The 27302-nt window shown below is 36.9% G+C and overlaps 1 protein-coding gene across 4 annotated transcripts in view; it reads right to left on the bottom strand.

Annotated features, from left to right (window-relative positions):
• LOC105221673 (insulin-like receptor) overlaps positions 1-26607 on the bottom strand; it is a 113537-nt gene extending 86930 nt beyond the window's left edge. The window contains exons 1-2 of one of the 4 annotated variants that reach the window (XM_011198817.3): positions 24501-26607; positions 5208-5577 (exon numbers count right to left, since the gene is read on the bottom strand). The gene's annotated coding sequence lies outside the window, so the exon portion shown is untranslated. Of the gene's footprint in view, positions 1-5207; positions 5578-5943; positions 6099-6125; positions 7084-24500 lie in introns of those variants that run through there. The other 3 variants (XM_011198821.3, XM_011198816.3, XM_054236164.1) reach the window with 3 other exon arrangements.
• Positions 26608-27302: the final 695 nt, after the last annotated feature.

Below are 27302 nucleotides of genomic sequence, written 5' to 3'. Positions count from 1 at the left end.
TGCACACTTTATTGAGTTTTCCAATGCAGTTCAGGACCAACCCCAAGTTTATTTCGAAGTATGATAGTGCCTGGAGAGCCGCCTGGCTATCACTGATGATGGCAATTCGTTCGCCGTGCTAGTTCCTGCCTGATATTATTTCAGCGCATTTGCTAATAGCATAGACCTCAACCTGAAAGATACTGGGAAAGCGTCCCATGGGCATCGACAGGTTGATACGTGGTCCCGCGAGCCCGGCACCTATGCCATCTGTGGTCTTAGACCCATCAGTGTACCATTGCTGGGTGCTTTTGCTAATGACTTCCTTAAGGGAGGAGTTTGATCGACATATAAACTAGAGGATATAATTCTGAAAATAGTTCCTTTGAACGGAAACCATTAGGACTACGTGCTTTTGGTGACACTCTGAATCAGTTATTCTAACACAAATCCGTTATGTAAAATATTAACAATTTAACTTGGTTCCATTAGCATTTGATTAAACCACTTAAGGATGAATTTACATACATATCAGATGTGATCCACATGAGGTCGACTTCTCAAATTTTACCAATCAGCCATTTTACAATAATTAAAATGATACATACATACATATGTAATTAATTTTATTTTTTTTTACTATTTTACTTAGAGCAAAGGGGAGAAATTCGTTGGACCCTCCTACATAATTCTTTCTATTTTATGCTGACTTTAGCTGCGACATATTAACATATGTATGTATTATACAAAGAGACATCAAATATAGCATTTCTCAAACATAAAGGGGACGCGTGCAGCGACAAGTTTATGAAATTTACTACAAATTAATTAAGGCCCATTTAAAAGTAGTAAAATGGCAGACAAAATAAACTGCAATGAATGGAGTAATAAAATTGCCACATGTCGCATGTCGGAATGCAGTCAACGTGCAGCAAACAATGTAGGCAAACGCTGAACCGGGGGAGACCAACGAAAATTCACACAAATGTCACTAAAGCTGTCATACAAAATGAAATTTGTCCTGAAAGATGCTACACATACATTAGTGAATGGCATACAAATTTCATATTGATTTGAGTTTATAGAAATTTATAGAAATTCAAATGTACAAAGGAGTCAGGTGAAATTTACCAAGGTGCTTCATTGAAGATGCTAACTACAACGATAAAGGTCAACCAGCAAAATATCAATTATTCCAAAATTACTCATCAACAGCTATAGTTGTTAAATCGTCAAGCAACCATCTGTTGTTAATTTACTGCAAAGGTTTACTGTAAAAATCTTGTTTGAATTTTTCAATTCGGAAATATAAAATTTAAATGTGTGTTAGAACCGAGCGTGGAACTAGTGTTTGAATTCCTTACATTTTTTGCCCAAAAATATTAAACTCCAAAATGGTTGTATCAACACTTTGACTATTTCTTCCTATACAGAAAACAAAAAAAGGCGCACAGAAAGTTTATTATTCCATTGCTCAAGCTAATGGCAATTAATATAATCATGAAAATTGCTTTACAATGTTTTGTGGTCATTAAATACTCGATAATAGCTAAAACGTTTATCGAATAAGTGCATTTTGCTTTTTGCAGCACCCTTTTTATGGCATACGCTTATACGCTGGGTAGCAATGACCCCATAAAACGTGACAAGTTGCATATTTTACGACAAAGTATGGAACATTATGTGCGGTATATGATATTTACATACATACGCTTGTGTAAGAGTATATAATTCAACGAGCTGGGACTTTCTCAGACTTCATCTATGTATGATTCAAAGCTCAAAAGGATATATTCGTACACATGAAATGAAGTTTAGAACGAGGAAAGAGCTTGCGAGGTTTGCATATAAACTTCAACAAATTTAAGCGTGTTGTTTTTCCAGCCCCTCACTTTTGATTCGTAATCGTGCTGAGCGAGCACTGAAAGAGAATTAGTTGTGGTGACGAAAGCATGAAATAACCGAATGTAGAAACGCGCTCTTACCTTCGATGTTCGCGTTACCGGTTCGATTTGGGAATTAGTTAACTTTTATATAAGTAATACAACAAATATCGTTGGATATTATTCGATTTTGTTTATGTTTTAAAGCGTTTGGTATTTGGTTCGCTTTCAGCTAAGTTCGCAGAGCATTTCGAAATGGCCTTTGGGGTCGCCACAATGTCTGTGAGGAATGTTAATGATCACAACACAATTAATATCCAAAGTAAATTATACACGCGGCTTACTTTGGTGGCCTACAAAACCAGCTAATGTTGTACAAATTGGCTGGTCTGTGGTAGACAAACCGGAGGAAATGCCGTAGACACTGGGACGCAAAACCCATCTATTCCCATACGCTACGGGCAGTACAGAAATATGCAATAATTGGATAGAAAAAATAAAAATCTTCGATCATTAATGAGCCTAGCGGATGGGCATTATTTTCGTTGAACTTTGATTTTGCCAAGTTGTTTTAAGTATTCCGTATGGCAATGTACTTTTCAATACATACATATGTTACATTTTACCTTAATGGCTGCTTTTTAACCACTTTATAAATGAGTTGAACCCCGAATTGTTTGAGGTATTTGGAAATTTGTGCCTGGAGTTAGGTGCAGCACGTAGAGGTTACTTCTCGTTCCATTTTCATTGAAAGGCGCACTCTTTGTTTCCATTTGATTGATTGAAAACTTGTGCTAACTTAAATGTGAAACCACAAATCGGACCGAACACGTTGTGTTTTTAAGGAAAGACGTCGCAGCCTAAAAACCAAATTGACATTTTTTCAACATGAGATAATTTAGCAAGCAAATAAGAACAAAATATACGTTTATTTATTTGATAATGACATGCCAAACCGGACCGACTAAAAGTGACCAGCTTTGCTTATTTTTCGGTTTCAAGTTTTAGTTGATCGCTCTGCCATCCAAGAAGCAGGTGTTTACACAAAACTCGATTGTGACTTTAGGCTGTGGAATGTCATATGCAAAAAGGGGAATAATATTTATAAACACATATTTGCCAAGCGCTTCGTTGAACTAGACTTTGCGAAATCGCTAGAATACTATATTCGATTTAGCGAGCATTTTTTTTATTTTAAATGATTTAAGGCCAACGGAACGAAGCTAATATCTCGATTTTCTAAAAAGTATATGAGAAACAGATTTTGAGTGTCCTTTTGTAGAGCATAAGTCCATTAACCTCCATTTTAATAAATGAACACATAATAGTAAATGTAAGCCACCATGTGCTGGTTTGCCTCGAAATCAATTCAAGGCATACATACTTATGTGTGTAAGTAATTTTGAACATAAATTTGTAGAGTTCTTGCACACTTTCTATGATACACACAGCAACTTCTGAAGAAGACACCAGTCCGCCCATTCGTTGTTATTGTTTACGAGTTTCTAAGAAGCGATCGTTGCTTGCAGTGAAGTGTTTGCCATGATCGCCAGGTGTAACTCAATTCATACAAGCACACACGTAAGACCAACTTCGGATAGTATTCAGGAGGTCTCTTAATGAGATCAATGACTTGAAATGTTGTAGAATATTTTAAGCTGATAAAATAAGCTGCGATTCAGTTTGAAAATTTTATAAGAAAATATTTTAGAAGCGGAAGATTTATATTTGACAGATGAAGTCCAGGTAATTTCTCATTTTTCTATCAACATTTGCATCAACAAATGCTCCAGAGGAAATTTGAATTGAGTGACAGTGTATCGCCTTATCACAAGGCAGTCACAATGTTTGTACACAACACCAAGCGACGCCAAGTCAATGACTCAATAGGTAATTATTACATCACACGGTAAGTGAATTAGTAAACAGACAAGCCTGTAATCGTGGGACCAAGTGCTAGAGTAGTCGATAGGGGCCAAGGGGTTCTGACAAGTTGCTATATCTGCATTGTACTTGGCTGTGTGCCAAATGTTCATAGACCAGCTACATGCAAACAATTCAACAAGTGCAATAAGTGGAAAACTAGAAAAGTAAAGCAAATATAGTAAGCCATCAGTCTGGCATCTGAACACAAAGAAGAAGGTGGATGAAACAATCCATGACGAAGCGTCTAAATGAAATTAATGGGCATAGTAGTAATTTCACGTCGGTGTTTGATCGCAATTATAATTGCAGCATTGAGACCCCTCTACTAAATGCACACCCTGTCGTAAACATTCAGGTGCTTATGAATATGTACGAGGGCTGCTATATATATATACTAAGTGTTGCCAGGTGCAATCTGACATTTCCATTGGAAAGTTTGACATTTTTTAGCATAACATCACTCAGAACGTTTTTTCATTTAATCGTGAATTGTTTTATTTACAGGGAATTAAAAAATTAATCTCGGCCAAAAATGGAATTAACTCGTGAACATTTTCGTGCGATCATTTTTCACAACTTTCGACAAGAGTGCATCGATGAACTAAAATCTTTGTATGGCTATGAAGCATCATCCTATAGTACTGTGAAAAACTGGTACAACAAATTCAATCGTGGCCGACGCTCTCTCAAAGACGAATTCCGTGAAGGTCGTCCAAAAACAGCCGTTGTGCCAGAAAACATCGATGCCGTACGTGAACTGATAATGCAAGACCGTCATGTAACATACCTTCAGGCATTGAGGCATGCCTATGCATTTCTCCCACCAGCATACATTCGATATTGCATGAACACCTGGCCGTAAAAAAGGTTTGTTCTCGTTGGATCCTGCACAATTTGACAATCGCTCAAAAAAAGACTCAAAAAATGTGCTTCGAAAATTGGTTTGAGCGCATGCAAAAGTGTATAAATCTTGATGGTGAATATTTTGAAAAACAATAAAACCATTTTCGTTGATAAATATTCCTATTTTCATTATTAGGCCAGAAATATATATAGCAGCCCTCGTATATGTAAATGTAACTTAATGCCACATTTATTATACACACCCACTACACATTACATTACATTTAAGATTTGCTGGTCAATTAAATTTACATTATTCAAATTTAATTTTGGCACTCTGCTCATTTATTCCCTTAATGCGGACGATATATAGGTAATATAGGCAATCAAGTCAGATGTTTTAGAGGTGCTACTTAAAACACCAAAATCATGTAAAGTGGTGCTCATATTTGGTAAATAAATTGATCGGATATAATATCCATAATGCCTTGACTGAAATGTTCATTATATGTTCTTAAGACTTCGTCGATATAGGAGACATAGCAATAAGAAAGATATATTTCATTGATTTTGTACCTTTTTACGCAGTATTGTTAGCCCATATCCTGTCTCCTGTTCGGAGTTGTCTTTAGATTATGTTGCTATCGTTGAACAATTTTCTATTAGGAACAATTTTTATTTCGATTTGTAACACACTTCAGAGCTATTCGACTTTTTTCTTGGATAAATACTCACAAAGCACTACGAAATCACTGATTTATGTATTTTCAAATTTTTGCTTCTTTTTTGTTTTAATTTTGAACTCTTCTTAACTTTTGTTTTCTCTTCTTGAGTACTTGTATTTTGATTTTTTCAACATAACTTTGAATTATAACACTTTTTCACTTTGAAGCTTTTGAAGCCTTTAATTCTATGCACGATCGGTACATTTGACAATGAAAACGGGCTGAAAAGAAAGAAAGAAAACAGGGTTATTAAATATGCTTGAATAGATTTCATGTTAAACAAGTTAGGAGGAACTAAGTTGTGGTGTGGAGGCAAATATTACATATAAACTCCAGAAATTTATAAGAACTGTCTGGAAAACTTAATTTAAAAAAATGTTAAAATTCTAGTATTGGATTTGCTTATGCTAAGTTCATTCCTATATTTTTCCTATATTTCCTATTATTTGCCGAATGCTTATCGTTGTGGTGCTAGGAAAAGTTATGGTCTGCTTTTCCACAAAATGGAATAATTTATTTTTTTTTTGTGAAACGAATGTGTGTTTAATGAACCATGCCTACTTTGGTATGTAGGGACGATTGCGTACATTTTTCATTGAGAGTAGTCGCCTGTAAAATATGGCCAATAATCAAGAAATAGTTGAAATCAAATGTACAACATTATAAATTTCACTTATTTATATAGCGACTTTCCGTACACGTACACGTGTGTATATGTAAACAAATACATGTGTGTGAGTGTGTGTTGCTGTTGTTGTGTTTTAAATACCTTTTTATTCTTTATTGCATTTAGCACTGCAAGTTTCACCTCCCGGCACTTTCCATTTCACTGTTTTACGGTCGTGTTAGCATCACAACAAATTTAAATATGAATAACAAATGGAAAATTTCTTTTGATTTTCGCACTAAATTTATTTATTTATTTTTTCGTATTTGATTCCAATTTGCTTTATTTAAACTTTATTACATTTATGTATACATGTGTAAGTCCGCCCACTTGTGTGTGTGCTTATTTTATTAGTCTTCGTGTTTACACTGCCGAGCCGAACTATGCATTCGTCGCACATTTATATGTTGTTATATTTTTATTTATCTCTCTTATTTTATCTCTGAAACATCGTTTCCGTCGTCTTGGCGTTTTTTCCGTCTTCGTGCGGTTTTTTACGGTACTTTATTGTTGTTTGTCACACGCGCTTCAATTATGTCGACGGCGAACTCGTGAAAAAAAATTAAATAAATAAACAAGTGACGTCACAGGTATAGAAAGAATGAGCTGCTATATAACACAGTTTCTTTCGTTTTAGGCACTTATGATATTTAGTATTGAGAGCACAACTAATTAATTACGCGAGGTGAAAAAGCATAATTCTTGATGCTAATTCTCAGCCGATAATCACTTCACTTAGATATACATATGTACACAGATACATATTCATACATATATCTCTCGATTTAAATTTCATTTTCGGTTTTAATTTCTCACTTTGGAATTTCCGTTGCTTTAATTTAAGTTTGACTACTGATAGTGCCCAGATCGCAATTAAGAGGAGCAAGCCTGCGCTGAAATGCGTAATGTGCGAGTACCATATGTACGTACGTACGCAAGTGTGTATTCGCATGAATCGAAAGCGCATGCGCATTCCTGACACTCACAAAAGAATTCGCTTTGATCAACACATACGCGACGAAAGTGAAGTAACGACTAAATTCATATACTTAAAGCACAAAGCTGCGAAGGTCCCCCTCGTTGGCGCTCACTCGCTATGCTGGCAAATATCACCGCAATCGGCAAAACAGCAAATTGAGAGTTGAAATAAAAAGCGAAAAGCGCAAAACAAACACAGCCAAAAACCAACTGTGGGCAATATATTATCTGTAGCCAGAGAAAGGAGCCAACGCACATACATACAAACATACATATATGCGAGTATGTAGCGCACATAATTTGAGCACGGTCGTGTAGCGCCGATCGCTAGAGATTGCCCGCTCATGCCAGGTGCCTACTTATATTATACGAATGTCTTTATGTAACTCATAAGAGAGGACGATTCACCGTACATATGTAGCTCACAGAAGCAGAACATAAAAAGCGCAATACAAAAGCAACATTAATGAGACAGACAAGGCGGGAATTATCATTGACAACAATAGAGTTGCCAGTTTAGCAATTTTAAAGCTCGCCTTAACTGAAGCTATAAAACGCGTTTGGATAAATTCTTTGAATACCACAAATTGGCAAAACGTCTAAGCAAGACGTCCGACACATGCTATATGTTTCCACCAAATTTGAAATCAAATAATTTGTTTTTGTTTTGTCAAAGTATTTACCTAATATATGCATATAGTACAGAAAACTCGACTTTACCTCCATCGCAATCATTTTGCATTAATAATTGAAAATCAAAAGTTAAGAATTAATCCCAGCATTGAGTGAGCTTGAGGAGAGCTTAAAAGCTAACATAGGTCAAGATCGCCATGGATGATATGTATCGCGAAGCTATATTAATATTAATGCCCACAGACACCTTTATTTCTAGACTAGTATTCTGCCCAATTGTGTCACTATAAAAATCTTTTTACAATCAGATCGTCGCATTTTTAGAAACAGCTAATTTGTTGTTCAAGAAAATGATAAAATAAACTTGTCGATCACACACTTCAGAGCTATTTCACTGACTGTGGTGACCGTGTTGAGTACCCGCCACAAATATGCGCATATGAACTGAATATAAAAGCGTGTCAAAGTGAAGTGGGGGGTGTTGGAGAGTGGATGGCGCTTAGCTTGTTTGCAAAGCGCACGGCTCTTATTGTAAGCAATTACAATGTCTGTACACACTACATACATTTGTGCGAATGTGTGTTATAAATTAGTAACATATTTTACAAATTTTCTGGTATCCAATGTCACCGCAGTCACTCATGTATGCACATATGCATATGCATATAGGCCCACAATAAGGCCAGTAGTCAAACTAACTAGATATAAACTACTTTACAATTACTATGAACCACAAGTCAAACTAGTCAGTGGACTATCTTTGGCCCATGTAAGCGACTGATATTGGTGACTCACCAGTTATAAGTACTCGAAGTGCTCGATTATGTCGCAAAACCATTGGTTTTCTGAAATTCAATCGTTCAATAATTGGTAAAAGGCTGTAGATTGTAGACTGTTATATTTGCCAACTAACTTGGTGTTTTAGCCGAGGAATAGGATGTAATCTATTACCTTTTGCGTGGTTTTACAAAACTAAGTAAAATTGCATATGCGAACATATACCAGTATTTATGGTTTAGTGGTATATTGACGCTCTTGGGACGTCGGCAACTAGACTGCCTTAGGTGGATTTTTGACGCCAAGTTAATGCGATTTAGCATTATTGGCGCCACACAGCGTGCTTGTGGCCACTTATTGGGCTACTGTCACCCGCAACTGCCACTGTCCGACACTTTCCGTCAACAACCATGTACATACATACATATATACTGGAATTGGCTGTTCAGTTGTTTCTATTATTGCAACGTTGAAATATGCCTACAACATATAGACAATTAACAATGATACAATAATATTTCGACAGTAACACCATGGAAAGCTAATGAGCAAACCACGTGGATGAATGTTTCGCTCATTTGCCTAAAAGAGCTGAACTTTTGAAACGGCTACTGAAATGTCTTATAATTTAGATATTTTGCGCCAAAATATTATTGCATATTTTTCCATATACACGGTATCGGGCAAAAATAAATATCAAAATTTTAAATGAACTATGTACAATTACAATTAATAACAAGTAAGTAAGTAAGTAAGACAGATTATGAAAGGCTAAGTTCGGGTGGAACCGCACATTTTATACTCTTTCAATTTATTGCTATATTTTTTTTAAGATAATTGTGTGACTCACATATTCGGCATATACATATAAAGTATAAAGTCCATTGAAAGTTTGAAACCCTTAATATTAGGTATATGATGCCACAGATCATATACTATGCAGTATATACACAGATCATATATTGTACAGTATTTGTATAAAGTTTTATTCCGCTATCTTCATTGGTTCAATGTATAAATTATAAAGTGAAGGAATCAGATGGAATTCAAAATTGAGTTATAAGGAAAGTAGTCGTGGTTGTGAACCAATTTCGCCCATTTTTTATCCGTGTTATCAGGGTGTCAAGAAAATATTATATACCGAATTTCATTGAAATCTGTCGTGTAGTTCCTGAGATATGGTTTTTGACCCATAAGTGGACGATGCCACGCCCATTTTTTATTTTGTAAAAAAATCTGAGTGCAGCTTCTTTCTGTTATTATTTCTGGGAAATTTAGTGTTTCTGACGTTTTTCGTCAGTGAGTTAAGCCACTTTTAGTAATTTTCAACCTAACCTTTGTATGGGAGGTGGGCGTGGTTATTATCCGATTTCAACTATTTGACGGACGGACGGACAGACATCCGGATTGCAAATCTACTCGTCACACTGATCTTTTTGGTATATATTACTCTATATCTAACTCTTTTAGTTTTAGATGTTACAAACAACCGTTATGTGAACAAAACTCTAATACTCTCTCTTAGCAACTTTGTTGCGAGAGTATAAAAATGGTTACAGGTGAAGAACGGTCAGTAAGAGGCTCAGTTTCAGTCGCAAATATTTTTCCCGACCATGTACATATGTATGTATGTGTGTAGAATTAATTGAAATAGTTATATATTTGTTTGTGAATATCTTCTTATTTATATGTGTACATGCATTGCCTAACTGTATATATCTTTACTTTCATACATACGTACATATATACATATATATGTATGTGTAAAGAACCCTTAATGGCTTATTGTCACAACGCTTATTTTTCGATTTCAATCCAAAGACAACACTGACCTACCCCAGAAAATGCAGCGTTCATGCAGATACGGGTTTCGCTAGATAGTAGATAGGGACAACGTCCGGTGGGATTAACGTGGGTACCTGCCGACGACGGCCTTACTCCACGGTGCAGATACGGGTTGTACGAATATTTTGGAGATGCTAACTGCCTATATTGTAGTTAACGAAACCCTTACGTATGCGGATTGCACCTACTGTACTCGTACGCCAGTTGCAGTATGTTCGTTTATGGTGTGAAGGATGCACACTACTGAGTGTAATATGTTTATTCTCATACTTTCATTCCAACAAGTTTTATGTTTCCAAAAATAGACAAAGGTCTGAGAGTCATGTAAGGACAGTGTTTTCTAACTCGAACGTTACAGAATCTTATTTGATTAGTACTTTAGTGGGAGTTTCAAACTAGTCTTTAAATTACAATATTATCAGTAATATTAGAGAATTACAACAGAAACCTATTGAAGACTGGTCACATAACTCAATTATTAAAGATTCGTGTAAATACATATGTATTTAAACAAGAATTGTTTGTCTGAACTGAAAAACATTTACCAATTCGAATTAGATTTTTTAGAGAGCTACATACTTATATATATTAGAATGCGATTCGAGAACAACATCTTCTATATTGGAGAAGTACATTTCCTTTCGTTTTCTGCAGTTTCTCTAATGGTTTCCCATCCAGTAGGAGTAGTAATCTAATTATTCTCAAGACGATACCTGATATTTGTGGGTTGTTAGATTGAGTGGATAGTAGAATAATTGACTTAATGGATTAAAGACCTGAAATAAAAGTAGGAGAGAGAGAGAAGTAAGTGAATCAACCGCGAAAATATATATGTATGTATACCAACATGGACCCATACGAAAAATGCCTGTGTTGATTTGAATGTTTGAGGGAAAATCTTGACATTTTGAAAATCTAGAACAGTTAACCAAAGTAACGAGAAATAAATTGAAAATGCACAAAAACAAACAGCACAATAAAGAGCACATAAAATGTGTGGAAACATGGTTAAAGAATGTGGAGAGACAGTAAGCAGATGAATGCCGCAACGGAGATGGAATGCACACCGTGCCTACACACACACACTCAAACATTTCCAGAAACAAGTTTTGAATGCAGATGTTGACTGTTTCCCCGAAAAGTGCCGAAAATGTACAATGCTAACGCTAAAGGGACAGACTGCGCAACGCGAGGCAAAATATACACATGTACATTTAGCTTGTACACACACATACGAACTGCAACGATTTCGACTGTGCAGTGAGCAAAACATGAACGAAAACAACCCTCAAGATGGCGTTGACCCCAAAAGGCGTATAAAAACACAGTCACACCGAGAAAAAAGTGTTTCCACAACTGCCACAAATAAATCAAGCAAATCGAACTGATGACGAGACCGCTATTCCAGATAAATGAGTGCAAAGAGCAGGAGGAGAGGCTGAGAAGTTGCGCCTCGTACAAAATGAGTGAGCCCAGTCATCGGTGAATGTATTACGAAAAAGTCAGAAAAAGCATGAAGATGAATGAAGACGAAAGAAGCGAGCATGGCGTCAACGGCGAAACAAGCCGATAGTATTGGCAGCGGAATTTTTTCGTACTTTCACATGCACATGGTAAGTAAACGATGTGTACAAATGGGCGCTAATTAATTGGGTTGGGAGAGTGGGATTGGGCAAGCAAAGAGAATAATCAATATGTCAGTGGTATGCGCCCGAAACGAACTGATAGTTACATACATAAATGAAAATGAAAAGGAATAAAGCAGAATGAAGACAAAGAGAACAAAAAGTTAAGAGAATGTCAAATATTTTGAGAGCTTACACATTCATACGAATGGAAGAGCATTTGTGGTAGTAAAATAAATTCAAGCTCTGCATGTTTGTTCGGTGATTTAATCCAATCCAATTTAAGTTGGTTCAAAAGTGTATTTTTACGCTGAAATTCGATCGATTTATTTACATTTGTTCGCTTGATATTCGTTAATATTGAGTATTTTCAAATATTATGAGCATATTACTAAAGTACATATGTATGTATGTAGCGGCCTTCGGCAAACCTGTGGGCAATTGCAAAGTCGTAAATATACGCCGAAGTGGATCGTCTAGAAAACAAAACAACCAATTACTAAATTCTGATAAACAAACAGGCGCACAAAAGGAAATACAATTAACAAGCTATCAAGCGAGTGGCTGTGACGGCGGCGGGCCGTTGAACGTAAAATGCGAATCAGCTTCATAAAGCGGAAATGATGAAATAAGAAAAACAAATGACGATGTGAGACAAAATACCGGATAATAACAACAAGCTGCGCATTGTACGAACACACACACCACACCGCACCACCTTTTCGAATTCGAACTGTCGCACACTCGCACACATTCGCACGCGCTCTCTCACGAGTTGATTTACTACAGCGCCATTGTGTCGCACTGGCTTCAGCGGAACAGCCGAAAGTAGAAGAGAGCAGACTCTCCCTGACCCACTACCAATACAGCGACAGCAACAGCGGCAGTCGGACCACAATGTGTGCGTGTCGAATGCGCTTGTTTTGACTTCACTCGGCGTCGGTTATTCGAAATCGTTGGAACCGGCTTTCTCGCACCTCGTAAATCAAGATTTCGGTCTGGCGCTGTACGACGACGCACACATGAAGACACACAGACGCGCGCATATATGTGTGTATTTGTTGCATGAATGCGTTGTTTGTGGAATGTGCGCCAAGGCACGGCAGCAAGAGGCAACACAACCAGACGAATGCGAGGCGTTGCAACTGAATGGAAATTCCCGTGGTGTGTACTCGTACTCGTCAAGTGGCGGCAAAAATTACAACAGTGATCAAAACAAAATGGTAATGGCCTGCAATGCCGCATTGTCTATGAATTTGGGAGAGGTTGTTGCCTTTTATAAGATTCGTTGGCGTACATGGTGTGATGTGAATATATGCATGTTGAATCCGGAATATCTGTGCACTTTTAGAGCGTATTTAAGCGCATGCGAGTATAAAAATATGCAGTTCGATTATTTATTTATTATTTTAATTAATTGAAATTAACTTTACATACAATCGCAATGACATCTAATGGATTTGGAGATTATGCGACCTGAAGTAGTCAAATTTACACTAGATCAAATATTTACATATGTGCTACATAGCGAGAATTTTAGCCTCAACACTTTTTACTTTATTTTGAATGAGTTGCGCCTGAGATATACATATGGCGTGCATTAATGTACTCCGTCACAATGTTCCCTTTGAACCGATATGAACGCGGACCTCGATGATACCCCATTGCGCATGAGGAAGGTCATTTCTTCACAAATTATGCGATCACAAGATTCGTTTTCATTTCATTTTCATTTTGCAACTTTCGTTAAGGACGTTGTTGTTCAGACCTCTTTAAACGAATTTGTTTACACAATTCAAATTATGTTTATATTAAAACTTCGAAATGTCTTTGGATTCCAAACATTTCATATCATTTCAACTTATTTAAAAAAAATTTAAATTTGACAATCCGGCAACACTCTAACAGAAGATAGAGAGAGCACATAAATTTAACTAGCGACTGGACAGTGGACCCCCGTTAATTCGGATTACCAAACCATATACGTACATATGTAAATGAAGAATTAAGAGGGAGAACATATGTATGTATGACTATCAGTGCAAAGATATGTACATATCATTTGTGGGTATGTTCTTCAAATAGGCACTCAACATTTAATATACGCAATTTAAATTTACTTCGCAACAAATACAAAATATTCAAAAATACGTATTATATATATATATGTATATGTGTATGTAGTGGTAGTACGAGTAGTACATGTGTATGTGAAACGACTCGCGAATAAACATCGAGAGCCAGAAAGAAGAAACATAAACAGTCGAAGCAATAAAGGCAAAACTATAGTCTTTGTTGTACAAAAGCCAATACAGATCTACCAAATGTGCATGTGTTTGTGCGCACAACTTTCTGTGTGTGTGTGTTTGTGTGGTTTTAATCATTTTATTGCTTGTGCGCCGTCACTGCCATTCAACGCAAAATGGTGGCGCTGACTCTTGGGGCCGTCATATTTGTTTGTAATTCTATTGTTGTTGTTGTTGCTGCCATGTTTGATTGCGCGCTATTGTTGTTTTCAGGAGGCCAATGAAAATTGCTTATTTTGGTAGACTTGTACAATTGTTTATTTACTTATTCGCTCCGGTTAAAATTGCATTTTTCCATACGTAGTTAAAAACACGATGCGATATTAATAGTTAATTGAATTATCAACGGAAAAAATTACAATCGGAAGCAATATAAGAAAAAACTCATTTTGCAATCCATCAGAAAACAGTGAAAATCGACTTCCGCTTGAGTAAGTGCAAAAAAATCGGGACAATAGAGGCAATCACGGTTAATAGATATGAAAAAAGTTGAATTTTATTTGTCTTGACCCGGCTAAACGAATCACGTATTAGTGATATCGAGTAAACAATTTTTTATACCTGGACCATATCACATAAATACAGGGATTTTGATCGAAAATTAATTTGGGTTGGTTAAAAAAATGTAGTTTATCTGATTGAGATTAAGTGGACATCGTTTTTGGATTGATTGAAAAGAAGAGGCGGGGGGAGGTTTTAATCGATTAACATGAGGTCTAGGTTATCCTCATATATGTAATATAATCATTTCTAACCCTCTTATTGGTAATTTGCTAAATAAATTGGTAGAAGAAAAGTTATATATACCATATATGTATTTATACTCTCGCAACAAAGTGTCTAAAGAGAGTATTATAGTTTTGTTCACATAACCCAGAAACCTTAAATTTCATTATAAAGATGGTACAGAAGATCTGCACGCAAAATGGTATACTCGACCAATTTCAATGAAATTCGGTTCATAATATCTTCCTAGCTTCCCAATGATATGTTGTGATAATAGTCAAAATCGGTTCACAACCACGCCTACTTCGTTACTACGTTTACTTTACAATATATAATGTAAGCACAAGTGAAGATATCAGATTAGAACGGATCGGAACGGAAGAGAAGCAGAAATACTGCATTTAAAAAGTGGCATCGCTCTTCTAAATATAGTTGAAATCCATAAGTTTTCAAAACCCTATATATCGAATATGAGACATCAGTGCTTCTAACAAATTTTTTATAGGAGATATAGGTAAATCTCTCAGATATTTTGAAGAAATTCAGAGGGAATATGTTTCTTCTAATAATATGTCTCCGTGCCAAAAAAGAGTGAAATCGGGACATAACTTCCTATCACCCATATAACTAATATTAGGGTTTCCAACTTTCAAGGGACTTTATACCATATATATGCCGAATATGTGGGTCGAATTGTTTGTTATATTAATAAAATTAAATAAATAAATTGCGAGATGTATAATGATGATAAATAATGATGCGAGATAAAATGTTCGGTGACACCGGTGTTCGGTGTATATAGATTTAAGTTTTTTTTTTGTAATCTTCGGATATGTTAGAAAGCGCTTTAGTGGCACTTAGCCACGACGATTATGATCAATAGACCAAATGCTGCATATTTATATTAAATACGTGTATTCTTATACTATTAAGCCTGTAAATAGAAGTCGTTATGTGTGTACTTGGTAAGTCTGTTAGTCTAGTCGGCGTCTACCTGTACTCTTGGCAAAATATATACATATATTCTTGCTCTTTTCAAGAATCACCAAACATTTCCTATTCAATTCAACAGCGAATGCATTCGTGTGCAGAAATCTCTGATTTCCATTGCTCTCTGCTGGCCTACTCGTAAAACCAACGGCAATTTGGCCAAAAATGGCATGAGGTGCATTTCCTTGCCTTCCCAATTCAGCTCTACTCTTTTGATCCGACCAAACCCGAAGCGTACTTCGTTACAATGTGGGAAGGGTGTGAGGCGAGCGGCAGGAATGTGTAAAATTTGTAAAATATGACAAATGTATGAATGAATGGAACTGAGGCGCCTCGTAAAACAGTTGTAACGCGATGCTTGTTGTTGTGTCTGACGTTGTTGGACTGTCGTTAACAACTCGGAATGAGTATTTATGCACACAATAGTGGAACCACAAATGGACATACATAGGTACATACATATATTTCTTTAAATGCTTGTACTTCCATAAACCCACGAATATTCAGTATCCTTTAAGTATGCATAATACCGAGACACTGCAACAAAACAACGGCACAGATTCTACATGCCCTGACACTTGTTGTCACGGGTTTGTGCTTGTTGCAGAAGGAGGAAGTGAGCACACCGATGCGATGTTGGCTTTGTTTCATCCCATTCTGCCGTCCTAATGTTTTCATCGCTCGGGCGTTCGCCTTTTTTTGGTTCATTCAACTATCAGATGGCAGGTAGCTCAAGCTCAGCAGCCCCTATAAAACTGCGGGCTAGTGATACGGATCACCACAGGCAGTTGAGGTTCGTTTACATATTAAAAAAATACTGTTCAATAACAGAATAGACCTCTCTCTGCCCTTCTGGAGAGCCATAAAGTGGATTTCAATTGAATGAACCTTGAAGGTTCTATTTTAGTTTCCGAACGATTTCTTCCTATTTTCCAAGATGTTTAGATGGGTACTATATTGAGATAAAATATATTCAGGGGTTTAGTTATCTAATGCTTATGACTTTATTTGAAATTAAATATGTAACGTTAACCGCATCGAGAAATCAACAAATTGTACATTAGACCACAATTAATAGCGTATTAAGGCACTTGAGCGAATGTATTGCCTGATGCCAATCTGGACAGTAGCTTCCACTCAAGACGCTCCTCGCTACGCTTTACTGCTTTTCTTAAGAGTTCAACCCTCGAGTTTTTACTTCAATAAGTACATAAGAATCTACATTGTGACAAGGTAAGAGGTCGCGGGCTGTTCCGTTGGAAACCAAAAACTCTAAGTTTCACAATGGTTCGTTAACTGTGAAAATATGTATGAACATCCAATTGGGCTGAACCCATTGTGATATCTGCGTGAACATGTGCAGTGTCTGCACTACACCCAACCCAGACTTACATACTTTCCCAGATAAATATCGAAATGGATATGGGATGGAGGTAGACAGTATTGTCCCAACTGAGAGTCAATGAACACGTGGTATTTTCCAAGTACATAGCTAGCAGAGAAATTGGGTGAGGGGGCTTCGAAATTCAGGTCACCAGACAGCAGCACCTCGCCACACAGACGTACACACCAAAAGGGCAGGAAAGGCTTGACGCAGAAGTGTGTAAAGCCTGGCAAAAAATGAAGGGAGAGTACACTTCAAAGTGGGGGATGTACACAAGAGCCTGGTCGTCGTCTCGTTGTATGCGTGTGTAAGTGCATAGATATCTGGATACGCACGCACGCATTAGCGGTACGCGGCCGTCAAGCGAAGTCGGCTGTTGCCTCTTCGACTTTTCGCCAGGATGTACTACAGTGGGAGCTTCTCTCCACTGTCCACCATCGTCTACAGTCCAGTTGTCTGTTGCTCGTAACTGTAAAACATATAAACATGTTTGTTGTTCAAGGGTTCTTGCCCTTAATTTTGCATTTAGTAAGAGTATGAGGACAATGCGTGGATATGCCTATAGGCTTTTACGCATATTCCTTAACAGTTCAGTGGCTGAGGCCACTACAGAGCATGCATTTCACAATATTCTCTTGGTGGTTTCTAACTCTCTCGAAGAATAATCGTTATGTAATCAACTAAAGCAGAATAAATTTGTAGGCAGTACTACCATAATTATTGCAATAATATCTCACCTCCCTCCCTCATCACTATTTGCTTTCTCTACTATCAGCTCATGCGCATGAAGATCATTCAAAAAACTTTAAGTCTTAACATTCTTAATACAAATCATTAAGAATGTTCTAAATAAGTTTGGTTTAGAAATTAAGGGAAGTTTTAGTTAGTTTTTACAAGTATTTCACTACACAAAGCAAAAGTTCAGTGAAAGGCGGCTCGGTGTGAAATGTACACAAATAGCAATTTTAAAGTAATAAATATAACCAAAGTGCATTGACTCGGCAATAAAAAGTGAAAAGAAACAATAAAAGCAAGCCGCGCTCAAAACGTTTGAGACTATTTTACACGATTTTATTTATCGCTGTTTATTGATTGTTATACGATTTTCCTCTACATACGTCAAAGAAGTGAGTGTGGCCTCATACATACATACATGTATGTACATATTTACGTACAATAACTTGGCGTCAGCTTGCGCTATCAATGAAATTCATATTTATATTTGTGTGTTGCTGGGTCTCTTTGGGAGCGTGTGAAAGCGGTGACATGAAATTTATCACAATTCCACGGATGAACTGTTGAACACGCTGTTTACGCTGCTGCCGAGCGTGGCCTGCCCAACCAAAATCGAGTGCGAACGCACAAGCCTTCAATTTCGAAGGTGAAGATTCCGCATTGCGGTTTGAGTTCTCTTCTTATACTATGCACAAGCAAGATACAAATGTGTATATGTACATATGTACACTTTAGTCGCTTGTTTAACTTGTCGGTGTTGGTTGTTGTCTTCTTTGATTGTTGTTTTGTTGTTCTTGGCGTTGTGGTCACGGTTCAATGGATCATATACAAGTCAAGCGCTTGTGTAAACATGGAAAAGCGCACGTACAAAGCCAGGAATGTCACACTATTATCTTGCAGAGAAAATGGAAAACCAAAAATCAAAAAATCTGCTCGATATGGTAGACAATTCTAGATTGATTTATTATTAGGGTTATTAGATTAGGGGGTGTTGTATCCATTATAATTTACGCTGTTAAGTATTATACAAATTTTCAGTATAAAATCAATCAAGAAGCCTTTCTAATCAGAAGATCCATGCCAGAAACTAAATGCAAAAAGAAAAAGATATATTCTAAAAACCGATTTGTTAATGCTACAAAGGATTTATTTGGGGAGTAGAGTGTGCTTAAGTGCGCTGAATTTCCAAATGATTTTACTTTTCGTATTATATTGTCGATTTCAGTGTAGAGGAGAAGCAAAAATAGTAATAATTGCGTCGCAAATGCAAAATTATAAGCCAAGAAGTGCAATAACGGACAGAACATTGATTCAGTTCAAAGGTATTTCTATACTTACATATATTTTAATAGAAACTAAAGGCATTGCGTTCACATTTTATTCGTATTTTACCACTCTGCGGAGATTTATCATATGGTATTACAGCAAGGTCCTTCAGATAAGAGTTTTACTAATAGATCTCCATATGAAAAATATGGTCAATCGTTAACGCTGTGCATATATGTATATGTATGTCCAAACACACTAATCCCACAGGTCCATATATACATATATACGCAATGGTACTGCGAGGATAAAGCTTTAATTTGGATCAGCGAAGATAAGTCGCATGAGCTGCTCAATTATCTCATCAACGTTAATTTGTGTGCATTTGATGAAAATAAGAAATAACGGAACATGAGTATATTATTTAAAGAGAATAAGCAATTTTTTCTTACCAATGAAACGTTAAAAACAAGTAAAATGCAGCGAACTCGTCACAATTGGAGGTATCCACCAATTAAACATAAAATCAGTCCGGAGAAGTTTTCTGACTAAAACCGAAATAGTAAGAAAAACAATATACTTAAGCCAATACATACTGGGGAAAGTAGCGTAGGCGAATCGAATATAAATTTAACCCAACAATATTGAGTAAAGAAATATAGATAAAAACATATTGAAGAAACTCACTGAGGACCGGCTTTTTGTTTGTGGGATTTGAGTGGTTTTTGATCCTGGGAAATAGGTATTGCTATCATCAAGCCAATAAGTATGTCGCCATACATGTGCATATGTATATGCAATACTCTCAGTATAGCCTTTTGAATTATTAGAACATAAATTGTTCTTTGAAGTTACACACGTCTTGAGCAATTTTCAACGAAATTATCACCGTATGAAGTCACACGTCGCCAGACAACAAATTTCATGCACATTATTAACTGTTTACTGCCAATTAGGCATAAAACTGGGAATAGACGATAAAGGAGTCTTTTGAGAGACAAGGCGGCGGCCGTGCGGTGGTGATGGGACACATGTGAACACTCTCAATTCCATTACATTTGTGCTCATGTGGGTACCATTAACTCCGACAGTCGAGCTCTAATAAGCGTTTTGGTATTTGCTTCATGTTTCCATTTGCCACTTTTTCATAGTTCATAAAATTCTCGTAAAAAATGTTCATTCCTAGTATATATGTATGTATGCTTTTGTGTGCGTACGGAGTTGTATGCAAATGTTTTTAATTTCAAAATGTACCATTCGTGGCTTTCGTGAAATAACAACAGGTCATAATACTGGCCCTATTGGGTTTTTTTTTAATTCAGAAACTGCAATAGAAGTCACCATTCGGCTTGGATATGTATATACTTAGGTACTTTGTAGGTAAGTAGTTATGTTTCCGATTAAAAGAAATATTGGCATGGATTTGACACATTATTTAGTTATAGAACCTCTGGTTGAAGGTTGTTGATAGCAAGGATTTAACAAGATTTCACACCTCAACTTAGTGAATTTGCTTCTGAGGGATTTCAATATCTTCTTGAATTTTGGTCTCTTATATACAGCCAACTAGGTTAACTTAAAAATTTTGAAAATTGTTTACATCCAATTTTGATATATGTATAAGGAATAGTGTGCAAAGTTTAATGCTAAATTGATTAAAAAAATTGAGAAGCACATGGACAGGAGCATAATAATAATAATCACTATTATAATCGGTTTATATGTATGCTTGTAAATAATAGCCAACTCGTGGCACGAAAACAGCTCAACCACAGTTATGACATTGACAAACTTGTAAAGGGATCGAAATTGTGTTGCGGCATAAGAGGGCAAAGGTCATAAGGGTGATAACAGTGGTGATCATAAATGGTGTTACGCATCGCTACGAGACAGTGGCACACAGTTGTGTTCGTAAAAAAGGAGGGAAATTTCTAATTATTTTTTAAACAAACACATAAAGCAAATAGCGAATTATAAAAGATTTAGTTATTCTTCTGGACGACATGAATCGAACAAATATTGTTAAGCGCCACACTGTCTTCTGAAGCTTTGTATGCTTATTCTAATATTTATCGATATCAAATATAAAAAACCAACTATTGCATTGTAAAATCCCGCAAATTCGCCGCTCGAAAAGGTCGTTTGGTTTAGCATTGATCACTTTTAGCCACTGTACAGTTGTGTTGTTGTACGCACATAGGTATATGCACGCAAGCCTTACATATATTTGGCGTTCTAGTACCGCGGCGAGTCATTGTAGCGACCCTTCCCTCCGAACTTCGGCTTTGTTAAGTTGAGTAGCTTTTTATTTAGTTTTCGTGTTTTACTTTTTTATTCCACTTCTATTTATCGTTTAAATTTTTGTTTCAGACTTGCTTGTAGTTTCCGTGGCTTTGACGTATCATTGTCAGTAATAAAAGTTTTACGATATTTTTACGAGCGTTTTTGTTTTGTTTTCGTGGATGTTATTTACTATAAAACAAAAGCCAAACGCACATATGCCCATATAAAAGCTGTCAACGACTGCTGCCTTCCATAATTCGTATTTAACCGGCCGATTTCATGAGTGTATTCAGATGCGGTTGACATTCTTCAAATGGCGCTACCGTTATTTGCATTACATATGCATAGGAGAGCTGAAGTAGATCAGCAGCGAAATAGTTGTAAACCTATAAAAAACTAGGCTTGTGTAATATTATGTTAAAAAGAAACACCGCTCCGTCATATTTATTCATTTTAATGGGGGATGAACGGTAGTGACATCGCGCTTAGACATTCATAATTGCGAAATAAATAGAGCGGAGTTTCAGAGTTTCGTGACCTGTTAGGGCTGCTCTGTTTTAGAGTCGCCTAGAGCTCAATAATTTGTTCATATATTTATTTAATAGTCCAATAAGAGTTTTTAAGCGCTTAGTTATAAAAAATTCATTTTTCATATTTTTATTTCCACAGAAAGAATTATGTTGACTTCTAACTTTGTAACAAGTATAAATGGTAAAGATGGAAAAGACCAGTTACTTTATGCAAAAATACAATTACAAAATTCCTGGCATAACTGTGTTAACGGCGCCAACGTAGACACAAGACTTTAGCCTCAACTTCTGTTGCCGAAGCAGGTCGCTTTTTTCCAGTCTGCATGTTCGAAGGTTTATTACTTTCATCAAGCTTTGCCGTGATTTCTCTCTCTTTGATTCTCAATTTAAAAACACAACTTGTATGTATGTTCACTCATACAAAGTAAGCGAAGCTGTGCGTGCACAAACGAGTCGCAAGTAATAAGCATCACTAGCGTTTTAATACGCTCCAAACATGATTTAATTGCTGGCGCTTTGAGAGGTTTGCATGGTACTTATCTAAAATGTATCTCTATTTTTTAATAAAATCTATGATTGCAAAGGTGCTACGAAGCAAAACGCTCCCAATATATAATATTTGCATACATTTAAACAGCATTTTGTTGGCTTTCCAGCTTAGTAGCCATTGAAATCGTCGTCCTCTTATTAAGTGGTTTTGAAGAGGGGGGGACTCCCGGTAATTTACCGCCCTTCAGCAATGTAGCCGTAATGACCGTGGAATGCCCACGAATGATGCTCAACGGTGTCTATTGTAAAGTTGGAATCAATGCAAGCAACAGTTCAATGAACGTTTAATTTCAATAGACTTCGATATATGTATATATACAGCGACGACAGGTACAAGGAGCACCAGCAAAATGCATTCTCGCACATACAAACGTGTATTAATGGCCCATACCTTCAACCTCAGTGCTGTCATTCGTTGTGGCTAGGGGCACGTGAAGCTCACAGCAAAACACGTGGTTCTCAAGATGCGCCGCTGCCAAATGGATTCTTCCTGTGTATCTGTAAGCGCTTGTATGTGTATATGAACGCATACGCATTCGGATTTTAGTTTTGCTCGACACTATGAATTCTCAATGAAAGTTCTGCAGAGCATATGGGAGTTTCACAACACCCCCGACCATATACGAGGGTACGTATAGCACACCGGAATGTTGCTTGCAAAATGTTGCAGAGTCAGTTAAGCTTGTTGATGACATGTAAGTTTGAGTTCATCCCCATGTTTCGATCCCAGCTCTTGACTTGTATAAAAAGGTTTTTCGAATAATTTCGAATAGAAATCAGGAGCCGTCGGTGACCGATTTCAACTACGGACTACATCAATGTGTAACGATAAGCATTTAGTAGAGGCGTAAGCACATATAGTACATTCATAAAATGTGCATAAGATACAGAACATAATTTGTAAAGATTTTAGATAAAGGTGTAGTCTATTTTTACTAGACGCGTATAAATTGATGTCTACATCATTATAGTAATTTGAAAGTATTTCATTAATGCGATTGCAAGAACTGGGGTACTAAGAGAAACTATGACTTATTGACCGTTGTGCCAAAAAGAAACACCAGCACTTCACGAGAGCAACCAAATTTGCGCAAGCAAGAGTAGATGCTAGAGAAAGAGTCCAATTTTATTTGTAAACACATACTCTTACGCTAAGCCTGTATGTGTTTTTGAGTATTTCATGCTTGTATTTACAAAATCATTGGCATTCTCACGCGCTCTATCGGCCTCTCTTCCATTCTCTGTAGTAGTGTTTTCGCCACCCTGGGTGGGTTTATATTTTCGCATCTCCACACTATAGACCTGTTTACTTGCTTTTGTCTGTTTTGTTTATGTTTACGTTCTGCAACAATTATAGTAGTCTCAATAATTATAGACAGTAAATTCTCGTAACACGCACACAAGTGCTATTGGTGTTGCTTTAAGTAGCGGCAGTGACTATGCTGCCGTAAAAGTTGGTGTATCATGTGATCCATTTGTAGAATTTGAAGTACTTACAGGATACTCCTCCGGAAAGCGGTAGTGGACCAACTCGTGGTTGTAATAAAAATTTGATTTTGATTGTCTCTGGCCTCTGTTGAGTGTATTTTGCGCAAGTGTTTGAAAAACGAGCTTTTTCTTTGATTAAATGAGGAGATCAGGACATTATAAATAATAGATTATTGGAGGTCATCCCTAAATGTGGATGACAATGATAATGTGTTAACTAATCAAGCTAAATTTTGAATTTCACTTTCACCAAAGAGTGATTAGCTACAAACGGTGCTTCGTTTCAAGCTTGAATTCTGCTTAATTCACTGTTACATAAATATGAAACAAAGTGAAATTTATTACATATTAGTATAGCTTACCTTCTTTAAAGTTGTTTGGCAGAAATATTGATCCTTCTGGATAAGCTGTAAGCATCCGTTGCAATTTCATGCAATCAACACATTGTACTTTGCACTTTATTTTAACACACACTTCTTCTTCTACGTTTTGTTGTTTTATGTTGTTTGTTTAGCAAAGCATTTCGTAGAAATTTCTTATCTCATTGTGATTGGAAATTCATTTAGACTAACTAACTCAATACAACGCCACTCATAAATACAAAGCTGACACTTTCGTTATGATTATGTATGTAGATTAATTTTTGTCGCTTGAAAAACGCGATTCTTTTGCGCACTTTTGCCTATACACGTAATACATACATATACAAAAAACCTTTTTGTTTTGGGTACTTCACATTGATTTACATTTGTATGTAGTAATTTTCTACTTGTGCTATTTTACACTAGCTTGTTAAGCGTAATTTGAAGCGATCTAAACACACGCACACTTATTCGATGTTTTTATTTAAGGAAATTCACAGTTCACTCATTTTTTCGTTACGGAAAATTCACAATCCGCATGCGAAGTAAAAATTAAAAGAATAACCGGAGTGAATGTATTTTAATATCTTGCATATAGTATTGTCCGCAATGTCGTTCGTTTGCTCCTTCCACTTGAACCACGCCGATACAACTGGCAACTTCCGTGTTCCAATTTCGTGCAATTTTCGTGTATACTTCCGGCCAGTGAAGTTGCGCTTCCGCTCGTGAGCGTACCACTCACTTGATTTCTTAACTCTTGGCTCACTACGGCCTCAGTTGCCGTTGGGGGCTCTGTCGCGGCCCGCGTCTCCAACTACTTGCCCGGCGACGCCTTCAGTGCCTGCCTCACTCACGTATTCTCTATTTACTACAACTAAAGGAAGGCACTTCCTTTCGCGGAGTATGCCACGGACTTGAGTGAATATTTGAGCATAAATACAGTGGAATAGAAATCAGGACAAGGCGTTCACACTCTGACCTGGCGTTGACCTTTGTTATATGTATCGGTTTTATTCTTTTACTATGTATTGTATTTCTTCAACCAATTTGAAGTTCTTTCTTCGTTGCTTGCACTTTTTGCACTTTACTTGGATTTGCCAGGTTAAACACACACACATGCATTTACTCTAATTTGGGTAAAATTGTTGTTTTGTCTGCGGTTATTTCTGGCTGCTTTATTTTGATTCATCGTCCATTATCTATGCACTAAATGGTTTCATTGAGAACAATAATAACACGAGTTTGCTTCACGCAGATTTATTATTGCCAGCGTCAGAGAACTGCGCTGTGTGCGAAATAAGAGAACCGTACTCTTTTACATATCTTTCAAGGGATGGACTTATCTCTTTGATAAATATGCGGACTCCTTTGGCGTTTCGATTTGCACTGTTGTTGTTGTTGTCCTTGTTGTCGCCTGCGTTCACGGTTCTGGTTTGGTGTGTTTTGGTGGCCAAGTGTTTTTATTTGTGCTGCTGCGGACTTTTATTGAGTAGATATGAACCAAGCATAAATTTTCTACTGCGTAGTATTTCGTTTCGTGCATTCCACTACAATTTACTATCTGCTTGCACGCCGTCCGCGCACTCAATGCTGTGCTAAATCAATGGGGGCTCGTTTGTCTGTTGGATAAATGTGTGAATATATAGGAGCAATCGAAAATAGTTTTTTTTTTATTTTGAAAAACAATAGTGTAATTTTTGTTTTTTTTGTTCGGATCGAAAGGTTTTTTGATTGAAAATTATTGCACAGTTTTAGGCGTAATTGCGCGTATTTTTACACATTCGAGCACTGTTTAACACGCATTCATTGTTTCGCGTTGCTTCTTTGGTTTACCTTAACACTTTTCTCACATGTACATATGTATGTATGGATGTGAGGCATAAATACACGCACTTTGCTCACGCAGATTTTTGTTTACTAATACTCTTTTGTTGTTGTTCTTTTTTGTATATACAATTGAAGTACAGCGTTCTTGAATTTCACAATATTAGCCGTTTTTGACTGTTTTTCCTTTTTCACATTCGTTGCTGTTTGATTTTGGTGTATCCGTAGGTACGCGCGCGTCCGTGACGCTCTCACACATCCTTTCATACGCAAAGTCGTGAACAGACTGAGTCTACGAGTATTTAGGGTGGCGCCGCCGCCAAGCGAGTAGTCGGCAGTGAACCGCCGCCGCAGCAGAGACTTGTGACCACACACACACACTTAAAAGTATGTGCATGTGTTTGTATATGCAACTGAAAGTTATTTATGTACAACAACAATGGCAACAGTCCTACGTTGCATGCCCACTATTAGTTGATCTAAATAGATTTTGCAATGCGCACACTGTCTTTTCATTGTTGTTTTGTATAAAAATCTGCTTTATGGCAAACCGGCTATTTTAGGGCCATAACAGCTTTCTCTTCAGGCGTGCGCTCTTACTCTACCCTCAGTCGATAGCGAGTCCATTCGAACAGCGGCAAAATATTCTTGTAAGAATTATTGGACTATGTGACCCATCTGTGGTTCCATCTAATGCAGTAGTGGTCCAACTCGTGTCTCTGCATCTGCTAATTGCTACACGATCATTGCGTTGTATTCCACGTTGGTCATCACTACACAAGCTGTAAACAACTGGCATATTATGTTAGTATGTATGAAGAAAAGAAAAATGACGACAAAAAACATCAAAAATTTGTAAATACCTCAAGAAGTAATGATTGGAGTGTAGTTGAGAAACTAGTTTCCGGCAGATACTCCATGGGGAGATGGAGAAGGTGATTCTGAATGCTAGATGGGGCACTTATTTTACATAAAATG

Source organism: Zeugodacus cucurbitae, chromosome 2 (assembly GCF_028554725.1).
Source record: "Zeugodacus cucurbitae isolate PBARC_wt_2022May chromosome 2, idZeuCucr1.2, whole genome shotgun sequence".
Classification (NCBI taxonomy): Eukaryota; Metazoa; Arthropoda; class Insecta; order Diptera; family Tephritidae; genus Zeugodacus; species Zeugodacus cucurbitae.
The sequence above is the reverse complement of the archived record's forward strand: the minus strand, read 5'-3'. Positions and strand labels throughout refer to the sequence as shown.